The 16982-nt window shown below is 42.4% G+C and overlaps 1 long non-coding RNA gene across 1 annotated transcript in view; it reads right to left on the minus strand.

Moving 5' to 3' along the window:
- The window catches only part of LOC122687914, a 91128-nt gene that overhangs the window by 55040 nt on the left and 19106 nt on the right, over nt 1–16982 (minus strand). The window contains exons 2-3 of the long non-coding RNA XR_006339259.1: nt 5494–5560; nt 4956–5042 (exon numbers count right to left, since the gene is read on the minus strand). This is a non-coding gene — a long non-coding RNA (uncharacterized LOC122687914). The remainder of the gene's footprint in view (nt 1–4955; nt 5043–5493; nt 5561–16982) is intronic.

Genomic DNA, 16982 nt, shown 5'->3' on the forward strand with positions numbered 1-16982 from the left:
ATAGTCATGTCCAACTCTTTGCAACCTCACAGATTGGGGCCCACCAAGCTCCCCTTTCCATGGAATTCTCCTGTCAAGAATACTGGAGTGGGTTGCCATTTCCTTCTCCAGGGAATCTTCCCAACCCAGGGATCAAACCCAGGTCTGCTGTGTTGCAGGCAGATTCTTTACCATTTGAGCCACCAGGGAAACCCTAATGGAATATTACCCAGTCATAAAAAGAATGGAATAATGCTATTTATAGCAACATGGATGGAACTAGAGATTATTATATTAAGTGAAGTCAGACAGAGAAAAACAAATATGATATTACTAATTTGCAGAACCTAAAAAAATAACACAATGAACTTATTTACAGACTCACAGACATAAAAAACAAACTTATGATTACCAAGGAGGAAAGGGAAGGGGAGGGATAAGTTAGGAGTCCGGAATTAACGTAGAAAGTGAAAGTGAAGTCGCTCAGTCGTGTCCGACTCTTTGCGACCCCACAGACTGCAGCCTCCCAGGCTCCTCTGTCCATGGGATTTTCCAGGCAAGAGTACTGGAGTGGGGTGCCATTTCCTTCTCCAGTATGCATGCTACTATATATAAAATAAATAAACAAGGTTGCACTGTATAGCACAGGGAACTATACTTAATATTTTCTAATAACTTATAATGTAAAAAAATCTGAAAAAGAACATATATGTATGTGTGTATAGATATATGTGTGTATATATATATGTAAACATATATATATAAATGAATCACTTTGCTGTACCCCTGAAACTAACACAACATGGTAAATCAACTACACTTCAATTTAGAAAAGGAGGATTGATTGACTCTCACATCCATGTGCCAGGGTCATTCATAATTTCTGTTCTTCAGCTTTCCCTGCCATGAAATCTTTAATCCCTGACTTCTTCCTGTTTACTTGCTTCCCAGAACGACCCATTCATCTGCCCTCCCGGGAGTAATGAGCCCTTTCTCATTCACAATCATTCAAACAAGGCTGCAACCTTCCATGCATTTTCCAGAAGAAGCATCTTTTAAATTCATCTGAGAGTATGAGGCCTTTCTCACTGTCATTTATTAGTGTTGACATCTAAGACTGACTGAGCCAGGTGACCTGATTCCCAGTTGCAAACAGAAATAAATCTGAGGGCTCACAGTCCTTTATCTGCCAGGTCTCCTTCCCCAAAACTGTTCTTACCATAGCATCATGAATTTAAGGGCCCTGGCTCTTCAAAGTTCCTAAATACTTTAAAAGATGTAAATGGTTTATTTTCTCAATTTTAAAAAGGGCATGTAGGGACTTCCCTGGTAATCTAGTGGTTAAAAAAAGACTTCACCTTCCAACTGAAACAGGGTATGGGTTCAACCCCTGGTCGGGGAGCTAAGATCCCACATGCTTCGCAGCCAAGAAACCAAAAGCATAAAACACAAGTGATATTGTAACAAATTCAGTAAAGACTTTAAAAATGGTTCACATCAAAAAAAAAAAAAAAAGGGAGGGGGGATATGTAAGGGGTCTGGGACTGCCACACTGAAGTGGCTGTTAGAAAGTGAATATTCCAGATTCTTTCTTAGCAACAGGTCTGCAGGAACTTTCTAAACTGATTATTTGGCTCAGGAGAATGATCATTTCAGCCAACATTTTCTGTTTCTTATCTCTACTTTTCTCAAGGCATGAGTTTCAAAAGGCAAACTGCATGGGATTGAGTCATTACCAGTCAGCCAGGCCAGGCTCTCTCCAGGTTGACATCAAGGCTGCACTTTTATGCACCTTTCCTTTCTTAGCCTATATGAGCAGTCTTCAGACAAAACCCAACTAATTGGACTTGACTGGTCTGATGGTTGGATGGCATCATTGACTCAATGGACATGTGTTTGAGCAATTTCCAGGAGTTGGTGATGGACAGGGAAGCCTGGCATGCTGTGGTCCATGGGGTCGCAAAGAGTCGGACACAACTGAGCAACTGAACTATGTTCTGAACCTATCCTTACAACAAAAATTCTAATTGAGCAATTTGTTATGAAGAGATAACCATAAACTGCATTTCAACAAATGGCCTAAAAAGAAAGAAAATGAAAAACTGCAGGTAAAAAAACATTTATCCTCAATAGTAATCAAAGAATGCATATACGATACTATGGCTTTTTAAATTACTAAGTATAAAAATAATAATATCCACTACTGGGTAAAGTACAGAAAAGCAGACATTTTCATATACTGCTTTTGAGAACATAGCTTGGTAGAAGTTTTTGAAGAATACTTGCAACATAACAAAAATCTTAAAATATGCTTATCTTTGCCCCAGCAACCTCACATCAAGGCATTTATCTTAGGATATGACTTTTAAAAATTAAACATTAGGTATAAAGACATTAAGTTGTATTTATGATGGTAAAAAATGAGCCAAACAGATTATCCAATAATAGGACACTGGTTAAAATGAACAATGGAATAGTAATATGATAAAAAAAATTATCACTAAAAAACAATACTTGAGGTTACTGATCACTAGTAATGATGTGCTAGCTTGCATCCAACTAACAATTCTACTGAAAATAATAAGAAATTCTATACAATTAAAAAAAAAAACTGGTTTTAACTTCCAGCTTTTGGTCTAGTATGTAAGGAGTTCTCACAACAAGAAAAAAGCTGGACAAACTGAAAATCAGTAGCTCTTCATGCATCCATTAGATATTTGAGGTTACAGGGAACACAGAGTCCCTCAGAATTGGAGAAATAGATAGGTGGATACAGAGAATTGGAATTTACTGGAGAATTCCAGGAGCAGAAACCTCCATGGGAACCAGTATTCAGGTAGGAAATCCTGAAGTGTAATTGACAAATTGCTGGAGGCTCAGTGTAGACAAGTCAGAGAGATAAAAACTCCAGGGAAGGGAGGGCCATCCTGGGGTAGTCACCACACTTTTTTAAGTGTTACCTCCTGGAGATCTATCAGGTCCTCCCAAGGGAGATCAGAAGAAAGTTCCCTCCTGCTCCTGGCAGGGAAGGGGGAAAAGTAGTCACATTGAAATACGTCCTAGAGCATTCTGTTCTTCATAATAAGGTCAGCTTTCAACAGGCTGTCTTTTCAGAATCTAACCAGCTGAGATTCTCCCAGAGCTTAACCATCCATGGGAAAGGGAAACACCCAGTTCCAGCCTCTGGTCTTTCACCTGGGAGAAGGGAAATACCCAACTCCATCCTCCTCCCTCTAGCTTTCCTGCTCACCCACATGTTCGTGTTGGAACTAAACTAAAAAGCACTTGTAAAGGTGGCAGCCCAGGAGCACACGCTCACTAAAAAACTGAGACCTAATTGTAGGATTATAGAATGTTCTCACTCCCCCACTCTCACTTGACCTTATACCAGGTCAAGAGGATTCCTACTGACAACAGGGCAATGCAACTGAAAGAACCACACACCTCAGAGCTTATTTAAGAAGAAGCCTCTAGGAAAAGGCAATGTGGGAGACAAAAACAAAGACACCAGAGGAAATCTGATCCTCCAACCCCACAACTACAGTAAACAATGAACATGACGGAACCCCCAGCCAGCCAATCATAAAAACTCACACTAAAGTACTATTTATCTCAGTTCCTTTAACCCTGTATATCATGTCCAGCCACCTAAAGAAAATTACAAGACATACTCAGAGGTTTAAAAAAACACAGTTTGAAGACACAGAGCAAGCATCAGAACCAGAAGCAAACACATCAGGGATCTTGGAAATAGCAGATTGTGAATTTAAAACAACTATGATGAACATGCTAAGGGCTTCAGTGGAAAAAAGTGGACGAGTGCAAGAATGGATGGGTGATATAAGCACAGAAACAGACAATCGGAGAAAAAGTTGTAAGGAAATGCTAGAAATCAGAAACACTGTAATAGAAACAAAGAAGTGAAGGAAAAAGGGTGGAAACAGATGTGGTTACATTAATATCAGAGCAGATGTCAAGCCATGAAATATTATTAGAGATAAAGCTCATTATAGAGTCATTTCATCAAAAAGACAAAACAACTATAAATCATATGCTCCTAATGACAGAGACTCAAAATAAGAAGAAAATTGGCAGAACTAAAGAGAGAAATAACAAATCCACAATCATGACTGGAGTTTTTAACACCCCTGTCTCAGTAAATTGATAGAAGTAGAGAAACTCAACAAGGATTTAGAAGATTGGAACAATAATACCAAACCAACTTAGTCTTACTGATATTTATAGAATATTATACCAAACAAATTCAAAATACACAGTCATTTCAAATGCACACAGAACATTCATCAAGCTAGACCATAAAACAATTTTGAGTGCTTAAAATACACAGAATATATGCTTTAAACACACACTGATCACCGTAAGTTCAAGAATGACAGAAACATAACTTGAAAATCTTCCCACTTTACTTGTAAATTAAGCAGGACACTCCTAAATAATCCATGGGTCAAAAAAGAAATCACAAATGACATCAGAAAATATTTATAACTCAACAGTAATAAAAAATAAATCAATTTGTAGGATGGAGCTGAGACAAGGCTTAGAGGGAAACTATAGTTTTAAATGTTTACATTAGAAAATAAAAGTTTAAAAATCAATTATTTTCACTTTAAAAAGTTAAAAGATTAAAAATAAACTTAAGAAAATTAAAAAAGAAGGAAATTAAGAGCAAAAGTCAATACAATAAAAAACAAACTATAATAAAAGAGCCTCTGAGAAACTGTCAGACTCTAGAAAAGTCTAAAAAGATATGGCAACTAAATGTCAGTGGTATTCTAGATTGGATCCTGAAACAGAAAACGGATATTAGGTGAAAACTAAGGAAATGTGAATAAATAATGGACATTAGTTAATAATAATAATGTACATGTACTGGTTCATTAGCTATGACAAACATACCCTAGCAGTGTAAGTTGTTAACAACAGGAGAAATTGGGTGTTGTGTATATAGGTATTACCTGTTATATCCTTGCAACTTCTCTATTAACCTAAAACTCTCCTTCTCAATTCACTTTATGAAGGTAGCATAAGCCTGATCCTAAAACCTGAAATGGACATTACAAGAAAAGAAGATTATAAACTAATACTATTTGTGAGATATATATAAGAAGAATAATAGAAATTGACTATTTAGTGCAGAAATGCAAGACTGGTTCAATGATCAAAAATCAATTTCTCACCACATCAACAAAATAAAGGAGAAAATCATATGACCATCACAACTGGTCCAGAAAAAGCATTTAACAAATCCAACATTCATTCATTAACAAAAACTTAGCAAACTAGAAATAGAAGGAATTTTCTTTTTCTGTTAAAAGGCATCTATGAAAAGCCCACAGCTAACATCATGCTTGCTGGTGAAATAGTAAATGCTTCTCCAAAGACTGGAAATAAGTTTGGGATAAATTTTAAAATTCATGAGCTATTTATACTTTTTCAAGTATTTCTATATCCAGAAAAAGTTTCAATGTAACTTAACATTTATTGAATACTTACTAGGTGCAAAGCAGCTGCCGGGTGTTGGGAATTTTTTTAATGGTAAAAGTCCATCTGTCAAGGGATTCTAAAACAAATGCAAAAGACGGATACTCAGTGAAAGTAACTAAAATCACTTCAGTATATGTTGGAGGTCAAAAGAAGCAAAAGATAATAAATAGCTCAGGCTTTCAGAATCCAGATTCTATAGGATAGAGAATAACATATTAAGTAATTTAAATTTTATTTTATAGGCTATGGGACTTTCTCAGCTCCTGTTTTAGGTCTTTGAACAGAAGAATGATATAAAAAAGATTCTACAACCTACATGATCAAAAGCACATTTTGCAAATATTTCAGTAGGTCTGGGGCTCTGTGCTTTGACTAACATTTTACTACAAAGCAATTGATAACCAGAGAGGTGACTGATTTTCTCAAAGCTACAGATCAAATAAATAGGAAGAAAGCATGGGAAATTACAGTGAATATGAAATAGGATATGGACTTCCTTCAGCTTTTATGATGTCTACCATCCCAACTGTTGGTTATGTATCTTAAAGAATAGAAAAATGGAAAACAGGAGTCATTTTTGGTTTTGTTTTTGACAGTTCGGTACATCAGAAACATCCAACACTGTTCAGACAATGATAACCAGGGGAGGATGAAATAACTGGAGGAACGGGGGAAAGACTTAAAATTGGCTACAAGGAACAGATGGTCTTCTGCACTGCATTCCCACCTTCCTTTCTCTCTTCCCTACACCCACGTGCCCACCATCCAAGTGTGCACACGCTCACACACACTTGCACACACACACACATGCACAATTTGTGAGTTCCCCACAGATGCCATTAGTACTGACAACTAATCCACTGATACAGAAATCTGTCTTCTTCCCATTTTCAGTGGATAACTGGAAGGCATGAGTATAAGCAGATGTAGAAATTAATAATTATTTGAGTAAAAACAGATGAGATGCTGATAGCAAGTTGATGCTAATGAGCAGTGAGAAAGAAAAGGCTTCCAAGGATCTCATCAGACAGATTCCAGAAGCATGAGACTCCTTGCAAATGGTGAATCCTACCGTCATCAGGAGAGTGGGGTCAGATCAATCTAGGGGACAAAGTACTGATTCTTAACAAGCACGCAATTCTTGAAAGATTGTCCCTACCACATTTAATGCAGCAGAGAGAAAGCAAGACAGACTGGAAAAGTTTGGGAGGTCATGCTATGCAGAGGGCAGAATCTTAGTCCCCGAGGAAAACAATCAAAGGATTCTGTATGGTGACACATCCAGCCAATTTGCCTCGAACTGTCCCAATTCTAGTGATGAAAACCCCACATTCTAGGAAGTTCTTCAGTCCCAGACAAACCAGGACAGCTGGGCATCCTGGCTTGGGAAGGCTCTTTAACCCTAAGAACTGGAGGTCAAGGTTTTAGGCGATAGGTCACATGCTGTATGGCTTCAAAGCCCTAGATACTGTCCATCCACACGAGCAGGAAAAGAGTAGATGCCACACCCCTCCTCCGGAGCCAACCCCACTGACTTGGAGCCCATGCCATCCAGACTGTTAAGGGTGGGCTTTTCAAGGCAGAGAGACATGCCATGCTCCCCTCACAGCGGTCAAATCTACTGCTTCCTCTCTCTCTTTTTTTTTTTAACATTTTATATCGGGGTATAGCTGATTAACAGCGTTGTGACCGTTTCAGATGAACAGCAAAGGGACTCAGCCATACACAGACATGTATCCACTCTCCCCCAATCTCCCCTCCCATCCAGGCTGCCACGTGACACTGAGCAGAGATCCTCGTGCTCTACGGCAGGACCTTGTTGGTTTTCCATTTTAATACGGCAGTGTGTACGTGTCCATCCCAAACTCTCTGACTATCCCTTCCCTCCCTCCTTCCCCTGCTTGCAACCACATCTACTGCTTCCTCCTGATTCACTATGGTAGCCTATCCTCTGAGAAAGAGGTTGCATAAGACTCCTCTCAAAGAGCACCAAACACTACCAGAGATGCTTTTCTCGGGTTCAGCAGACTCCTGAATACAGCCAGGGCTATGTGCTTCGGGGTGATGACAACAGCTGACACCAACTGGGCACTCACTGCGCTCTGCAATCTAGGCCACGGCTGACAACGTGGGCTGCACCCTGCAATAACCTGTATCAGCTCCCTAGGTCTGCTGTAACAAAGTATGACACTGGACGGCTGTAAACGAAAATGCATTCCCTCACAGTTCTGGAGGCTAGAAGTCAAATCCTCGGGGACCAAGATTCTGCCCTCTGCGTAGACTGATCCCCAAACTTTTCCAGTCTGTCTTGCTTTCTCTCTGCTGCATTAAATGTGGTAGGGACAATCATTCAAGTTCTGCAGGCTAGAAGACTTCACCTGGGACTTCTCTGGTGACACAGTGGATAAGTATCTGCCCACCAAGGCAGGAGACACGGGTTCGATCCCTGGTCTGGGAAGATCCCAGCAAGTCCATGTGCCACAACCTCCGAGCCTGTGCTCTAGAGCCCAGGAGCCCCAGCCACTGACGTCCACATGCCCTAGAGCCTGAGCTCCGCAACCAGAGAGCAGCCCCCACTCGCCACAACCAGAGAAAAGCCCACGCAGCAACAAAGATCCAGCACAGCTACAAGTAAATAAATAAAATTATTTTTTAAATGTTTTTCTGGAGGGCTCTGAATGGGAGCCTGTTCCATGCCCTTCCCCTAGCTCCTGGCGGCTGGAGGTAATCCGTGGCATTGCTTGGCATCTACAGATGCATGACTTCAACTCTACTTCCTTGGTTACCTATGTGGCACTGCTCCTGTGACTCATCACGTCATTGTGTCTCTGTGGACACGTGTCTTTGGGCCTCTTCTCTTTCTATGAGCACATCGGTCATGGTGGTGTAAGGGCTCACCCTCACGCCGGCATACCCTCATCTTCACTAACGACACCTGCAGTGACGCTATTTACAAACACCGTCACATTCTGAGGTTCCGGGAAGAGCACGAATTTGGGAGGGGACACAATTCAACCCAGTACATACTGAAGGACATTTTTATAATCCATTTAGAACAACCCCAGACCCTGGGAATGGGACCAAGGCATCAGTATTCTTTAAAGATCTCCAGGTAAATCCACTGTGCTATTAAGTTTGAGAACCACTGCTCTGGGGAGGTTATAGGTCCCCCTTTACGTGCGTCTTCAGAAAATCAGGTTGAGTTTCCTTCACCAAAATCTTCAGCTCCCATCACCTAATCCTTATGGATTTTTTTTATTTGTAGATGGATGAATAAGCTTACCTTCAAGTCTCATCCCCAAATCACTTAAGAAGTCTGTATATAATTAAATACATCTAACTCCAATCACTTCTTTGTTCCATCTTCCCTCAGAACTCCTGTATTAAGTTGGGATGATATTAATCTCACTCACTTATGTGTCACCTTTTAAACATTTTAATTTTTTGTGTCCTATCTGCACGTTTAATCCCAAATTTTCTGTATCTTTGATATTCTCTCCCATGCTATTCATTCCATAAATGCCACTTGTCCTCTCTCTCTCTCTCTCTCTCACACACACACACTCACATGCTCTGACACACGCAAGTTACTGTTGGTGCTTCTTAAATGCTGCTGACTGAGAATCCACATTCTGCGAACTAGAGTCAGATGAGAACATGTAACCAAATCTCACACGTTACTGTTTTAATGAAGGTAAATTTTGTTGAAAATCATTCATGTGCTTTTTTCTTCTAGATTTCTGAAGATGCCGTCATCACTCTAGAATTGCCCAAGGCCCCGGGAGGCTCCCAGCTACACAAAAGGCAGAATCTTTATCAAAATAGTAAAAAAGGAATGGCAAGAATAATTTTCCTTTCACGGCTTTCAGAAACCAGGCTACACAGCAAAACAGTAGGCTTGAGGCCAGGCTTTTGTCTTGAAAGCTGATGTTCCCCATTCCACCCCATCCCCTTAACCCATCCGTGCTCTCACTTTAATTACCAAGAACCAAGGCTGGATGTCACTAACGCATGAAAGACCCGCTGTCATTTGGATTCTATGCCCCTCTACCCAGGGCTCAGGTGGTAAAGAATTCTGCCTGCCAGAATTTCCCTGGGTCAGGAAGATTCCCTGCAGAAGGGAATGGCAACCCAGTCCAGTATTCTTGCCTGGAGAATTCCATGGACAGAGGAGCCTGGAGGGCTACAGTCCATGGGGCCACAGAGAGTCAGACATGACTGAGCAACTAACACCTTTCACCCAGGCAGGAAAGCCAATGCGTGCTACCCCACGGCAGAGGAGACTGTCATAGAGCAGAGCTGAGGGGACCAAGGATACGTCCCTTTCCAGCCTGGAAGGTGGGGGAAGGGGAGGGCGGGAGGGTAGAGCTGTTTGACGTAGGTCTCACTTCCTTCTCTGAGCTTCGGCACAGAATAAGGAAACCAAGCGGAGTAGGAGGCATGGCCCTGGCTCCTTACATGGATTTCTAGGAAAAACAAAAACAAAAACAGTCTCAAGCTGCCTGCACCAACCTAGGGCCAGGCCACATCAGTGTGGCCACACGGCAAGGAGGGGGTAAGGAGGGCCCTCCTGATTCACTCTCTCAAGCCACCTCCCCTTCCAGCAGGGCACTGAGGCTGCGTTGACTGACAGGGCCTGTCAAGGGCCTGTGTGTGAGGACCATAGCCATTGAGGGTCAAAGGTCAGCCAGGGAACCAGCCCCAGGCCACACCAGCCACATTCAAGATGCGACACCGGAAGCAGGGGAGCCCAAACAGAGTCAGCAACCTAAGAACACAGCCCTGATAACCAAGGACCCAGCTCCTCCCCTCGCCCATGAGGTCCTAGGAGCCACGGCCCCTCGTCCAGGCACTGAATGCCTCCCCTTACACCAGATGCCATTTTTGGGGGGAAGAGAAGCAGGAGGAACATGCAGGCAATCTGAAATTCAAAGCATTTTTTTCCTAGAAAGGCTGAGCATTCCTTGAAGGCTCTGTTTAAATGCTCAAATCAGACATTCACTCAAACCAAATTAGACATTTAGTTATTTTTTTTCCACTGTGGGGTGGGGAGGGAGGGAATCATGAATTAAATGAAAACAGCTATAAACAAAATACAGAAATCACGTTGCCTCTTCCTATCCAAGCTGCAGTGAGAGTCAAGATTTTTCAAAGCCATTACACCAGCCTGCCCTTTCCTGACAGGCCAACAGCTCTGGATTCATTTCTGAAGCTGCAAAATACCCAGACAACAATGAGGACAGAAATTCTTCTCCAAACTACAGAGCAGTGAGTTACCTAGCGATGGGTCACTGATTTATCATACCGGCTGTATATAAATTAAATTTTAAAACGCAAATTGATTTCATTTCCAGTTACTAAATATCCAGGTGGCTTGCTGCATTAATTACAATTGACGTGGAGGTTAATAATTTCGCCCTCTGATCTCCACCTCTTTCAAAGCGAATGCCTTGTTAGTCCTGCTGATCACATTGTGGGGGGTGGGGGTTAGGGGAGCGTGGGAGTGGATCAGGAAGCAGGGCCCTGATGAATCATGCAGGAGATAAACTGTTCAAAGCATCCTCCCCTCATGCCTGAGCAGGGTATATTATCATGCTGGCAGCTAGCAGCAAGTGCATCAGAGGGATACGATGGGCAAGGTGACAATCGGTGAAGCCCCATCACCTGCACAGGGACCCTCTCTGTCCTCAGCATCCAGTGAAATCCCAAGGCCGGCTGCACCCTGGGGAAGAGCCAACAACTGCCCACTCCCAAGAAGCTCAGGCAGAGCGAAGCTCCAGCCACAGGCTAACAAGCTCTCCTAAGACGGATTTAGTAGCACCGCCATGGGGCAAAACCGGGAACCAATAATCTGAGTTCCTGCTGACATCAGACTCTTGCTAGACAGATGGGTCCTGGGCTTATTAAATTCCTAGGAAAAGGAAATCATCAGACCCTCTCATCAGAAAGTCCTGGGATATGAGACTCTGGCTCTAAGATGCCACTCAGATGCTCTTCTAAACAGAACATATGGGGTTAATTGCATTTTCTTTTCCAGTCCCTCCGCAGGCAGAGCTGTGTTTGGCAAGTGGTTTGAAGGTGAGGCTGTGGAAACCACTTGTGAAAATTAGGTGAGAAAACATCTCCTTCCTTCATCAGCTGCCAAGTGCTATTGAGTCCTCGTCCAAATGTCCTTTTGTGGACTAAGTACCAAACGTTTGACTGAAATCTCCTAATTCCAAAGACCAAAAAGCTACTTGGCAGATACCAAGACATGGATTCAAATGCCACCGGTGACAGGCACAGCAATATAGCAGCTCCATGAGACCTGCTTACAGTCCCCACTCAGCTCAGGTTCTGAATGTTCACATCAGTCTCAAAAACTACCCCAGGAACTTGAAACAATGTCATAAATGATGATCAGAATCCCAGGTTCATCCAAGTCTCTCATAGTATGGAGGAGGTATCTGTGACTTGCTGAACTCACTTTAGTGTGTTAAGCTTCTGCTCAGCCTCTTCCTAACTATACTACCCTGGATGAGTCGCTTCTCTAAGTCGTAAAATAATAATCATGTTGACACCAAAAAGGCCTCCTTCCATTCAATGAACCAAGTGTCAAGAACTACAGGAGGAGCAGAGGGTTCAAAGCACAAAGACTGGCCCACTGGCCTGGCTCTTCTGCCTCTAGCTGGGTACTCTCAGGGAGGTTTCCCCACCTTAAATTAGTAACCCAGGCAAGCTCAAACTAACCTGGATAAATTCCAACTGCTCCATTTACTAGTTATCAAGTTTGAATAAGTTACTGCCATTTCCTTACTGGTTTTAAAAAGAAAAGTATTCATAAAAACAGTATCATAAAGTTGCTATGAATATTAAGTGATAATATGCACAAATATCCCTTGGCACACTACCTGGAATCGAGGACTCAATTCAGGTGGTTATATTTTTATTGTTGCTTTTAATAAGAAAGCAGCTTATGGTAAGGAGAATACTTACCTGACACCAAAAACAGTATTTAGTAGATGCTAAGTAATTATTTTCTTCCATCAGCAAGAACCTTCAAGAAGCAAGGACTACAACTCTTTAAGAGAGAATTAAAATGAAACATGGTAAGTACAAGCACAGGGGAAATAAAGAGCGATGGGACACAAAGAAAGGCTGATTCTATCCCGAAGAAAGTAAAAGACTTCGAGAGCCCTCAGCAGACTCCCCGGGCAGGCGTCCACGTCTACCACCTTTCCAGCGCTAAGGCATTTTTTAGATGAGAAGAGAAAAAAGAGAGAGAGATTACGCTCGATTTGAGGCCAAAATCCATGACCTACGAGAGCAGATGATGAACCACAGCATGAGCTCCGGGTCCGGGTCCCTGCGAACCAATCAGAAGCGTTCCCTCTATGTCAGAGCCATGTTTGACTATGACAAAAGCAAGGACAGTGGGCTGCCAAGTCAAGGACTTAGTTTTAAATACGGAGATATTCTCCACGTTATCAATGCCTCTGATGACGAGTGGTGGCAAGCCAGGAGGGTCACGCTGGAGGGCGACAGTGAGGAGATGGGGGTCATCCCCAGCAAGCGGAGGGTGGAAAGAAAGGAACGTGCCCGATTGAAGACGGTGAAGTTTAATGCAAAACCTGGAGTGATTGATTCAAAAGGGTTACTGAAGTGTAAATATGCTTGAAATGTAAAAGTGGCATGAAACTGGAGTGATGCAAGAATATTTAATGTTCCTTTAAGAACTTACCATTTTTTAACTGGGGAAATTTGGGGGGCGTTCCCAGCTTTGTCTTTGGATACCAGTTCCTCAATTACAAATTATGATAAAACTATTTCGAACACAAGTGCTGTCAGTAGAGTAATAAATTCTGAAGTGATACTTTTTTTTCATGAAAAAAAAAAAAAAGACTTCGAGAAAGAGGTGACACTAGATTGAGGAAAGTCTGATTAGGATCATAGAGAATGTAGGTAGGAGAAGAGAAACTTCTCCTCCACCCTGTTATGTTTAGTGACCGGGGCCAGTGAATTAAAGTAACAAAAGACAACTTAACAAGAGAAAAGATTTATTTCATATACACATGGAGGAGGGCTCACAGAAAAGGCATGAAACTCCAAGAAGCAGTTTGGCCTATGAGCTTATAGACCCTTTTAACAAAGGGCAATACACGGTAGAGAAATGACAAGATAAAGGAGTTTGATCTTCTTAGGGATAGTAAATTGTGGGAAGGTAAATATATAAGGGAAACTGATGGGAGATAAGGGTTATTTAGTAACATTTATAAGTAAGAAACAAGCCTGGAGAACAAACCTTACTAATAAATCTTACTAAAATCTTAAATATTGAGGCTTCCCTGGTGGCTCAGATGGTAAAGAATTACCTGCAATGTGGGAGACCTGGGTTCAATCCCTGGATTGGAAGATCCCCTGGAGAAGGGAACGGCTACCCACTCCAGTATTCTGGCATGGAGAATTCCATGGACAGAGAAGCCTGGCAAGCTACAGTCCATGGGGCCACACAGAGTCGGACACAACTGAGTGACTTTCACTTTGGGCTTCCCTGGTAGCTCAGCTGGTAAAGAATCCACCCGCGGTGCAGGAGGCCGCAGTTTGATTACTGAGTTGGGAAGATCCCCTGGAGAAGGGATAGGCTACCCACTCCAGTATTCTTGGGCTTCCCTGGTGGCCCCGCTGGTGAAGAATCTGCCTGCAATGCGGGAGACCTGGAAACTCCAAGAAGCGGTTTGGCCTATGAGCTTAGAGACCCTTTTAACAAAGAGCAATAAATTGTGGAGAAATGACCAGAGAAAGGAGTCTGATCTTCTTAGAGACAGTAAATTGTGAGAAGGTAAATATATAAGGGAAACTGATTGAAGATAAGGGTTATTTAGTAAGGTTTATAAGTAAGACACAAGTCTGTAGAACATACCTTACTACATCATACTAAATCTTACTAAAATCTTAAATATTACAAATGAAATTTACATATCACTTATCTTTAATAACAAGAGTCTAACCATCTCTGGTGATTGAGTCATTCTCTTCTTCCTGGTACAGGAGACAGGAGGGGCACACTTTCAGAAAGGGAAATAAATGCCCTGCTTTTGGGCAGAAAGAAAAGAATAGAATTTCTTCTATGTCTTCTGTTTCTTAAATGCCTTCAGCTCAAAATAATCTTTGTTCCAAAGTGGCTTATTGGGGGTGTAAATATATACATATATATTATATATATATATATGCTAAGTCACTTCAGTCATGTTCAATTCTGTGTGATCCCATGGACTACAGCCCACCAGGCTCCTCTGTCCATGGGATTCTCCAGGCAAGAATACTGGAGTGGGTTGTATGGCCTTCTCTAGGGGATCTTCCCAATCCAGGGATCGAACCTGTGTCTCTTATGCTGCATTGGCAGACGGGTTCTTTACCACTAGCACCACCCGGGAAGCCCTTATTGGGAGGGTGGCATATTCTGATCCCCCCAAGAGCAAGGTCATTTCAGATAAAGGAAGAGTTTAAGCAAAGGCTTGGAACTGGAACTGTGTGCACCATGTGTGGGGAATAATGACAATTTCGATATGGTTAGAACCCCAGGCATGTGAGTAGAAGATCCAAGGATGAATCATTACCAGAAAAGAAGTTAAAAAGGCAGAAATAGGTAGGCATTAAATTGTCCTGGGCTTTGGATGCCATGCTAAGAGTTCAGGCTTCACCTCTGGGCCAGAGTTTCTCAAGATGGAGCCCATAGATGGTCTACGTTAGAATAACCTAGAATGTTAACTAGAAAAGCAGGTCCCTGAGCTCCACTCCAAATTTAACAAGTCATAGTCTCTGGGAGAGATGCCTGGGGAGCTGCACATTTCACAAGTTGGGCAAAGTAAAGTTTGAGGACCACTGGTACAGAGAGTGGGACCCTTCGAAGACTAAAAGTTACAGCTGAAGGTTACAGTAAAAATTATGACTTAGAAATAGACAGCTGTGTGGACATTGTCTTGGACAGGCCTGGAGACAGGAAAGCAAGCAAGACCAGGGGACTAAAACAGAACTATAAGCACTGAGGCCTCGGGCCAAAATACAAGGCACCCCTTTAAGGAGGGGGTGGTCAGCTAAGGGGAGACTTTTAGGCCTTTCAGAAGAAACTGAAAGAGCAAATGAGTATAGTTAGACATCAAACAGGGATGTACAATCAGCGGATAGATCTGCAGAGGCTGTTAAGATCTATCAGAGACACTGCTTCCCGGAAAGTTAGATGTGGGCAAGTGACAAGATATTATCTTCTTCTGAGGGATGGAAGCCACCAATGGCTGTAAGCAACAAAACTTCACTGTCTTTATCTAACCAATGAAGAATCCATCAGAAATCCCACCAACAGACCTGTCAGACTAAACAAGAGAGGGAAATGGATGTTACCCTCACTGTATGAACTAGAAAAAGGAATGAGAACAGAACGGGAAAAGCTCATTTTGTCCAATAATATGTATATTATTCCTAACCCCAGGAAGAGCCAGGCTATAGAAATAGAAAAATATTAGGGGGAAAAAATGGAAACTGGGAAATATAATATATAAAAATAAAGATATTCTTCTAAAAGTAAGGCGATCTGGGGCAGAAGCTAGAGAGAGCAGAACTTTGAGATAAAGCAGCTCTTTCCTAGTCCTGCTTCCATTCTTCCTGAATTCTCCTCACCACTTTTTCCAGCCATCCAGCTCTGCACATGTATTTCATTAGAATATGAATGAGGAGCCCTTTGGGAGAATTTTATGCTGCCATGGCAACGGTCTCCATGGCAACTGTTAATTAATTGGATGCTGATGAAGTAGAAGAAGAAAAAAAAAAAAAAGCCAACCAGAACGGATACAACTCTAGGGGCAGTCATGGTGTATAGTAATTATATCAATTTCATTCAGCAAAGGCATGTCGCAGGTCAGAAATGCAAATATCGCCTCCGCAGCCACCACCTACTCGGAGAGGCCGGCTTTCAGATCAGACACATGTGGATGGGTGACTAGAGCCCTGACAATGCAAAACAAAACAAACACACACACACACAAATACCCCACATACGGCTGCCCCAGCCTGGGCGGATTCCCCAGGGAGACAAACTCATTCTAACACGCGAGTGGGTTGACCCTACTGAGAGTGGCCACGGGCAGCAGCCATAACCCACGATAACTGTTTGCCTTCACGCCTTCTTTACAGCAAATGACACCAACCAGGCAGGAAAACAATGACATATGACCCTGCAGAGCTGTCCAGCTACGAAGTGTCTTCTGATGGAAGGGTGAGGAGGTTTGGTTTGTCACCACCTTCTGAAGATGGCACCACGGTTCCTACACACACACAGACAGCTCACAGTTCAGAAAGAACACTGATCTGAGGGCAGGAGAGGAGGATCGGCATAGAAGAGACCCTGAAAGAGGCTCCCACAAGTCCGCTTTCTCTGAAGAAAGCAAAGTGGAGACCAGAGACGGGGGTGAGTGGGAGGAGGCCATTGCTTTGGGGCAAAAGTTTCTCCACTACTGTCCTCCACC

The sequence above is a fragment of the Cervus elaphus genome, chromosome 32 (assembly GCF_910594005.1).
Source record: "Cervus elaphus chromosome 32, mCerEla1.1, whole genome shotgun sequence".
NCBI classification, from domain to species: Eukaryota; Metazoa; Chordata; class Mammalia; order Artiodactyla; family Cervidae; genus Cervus; species Cervus elaphus.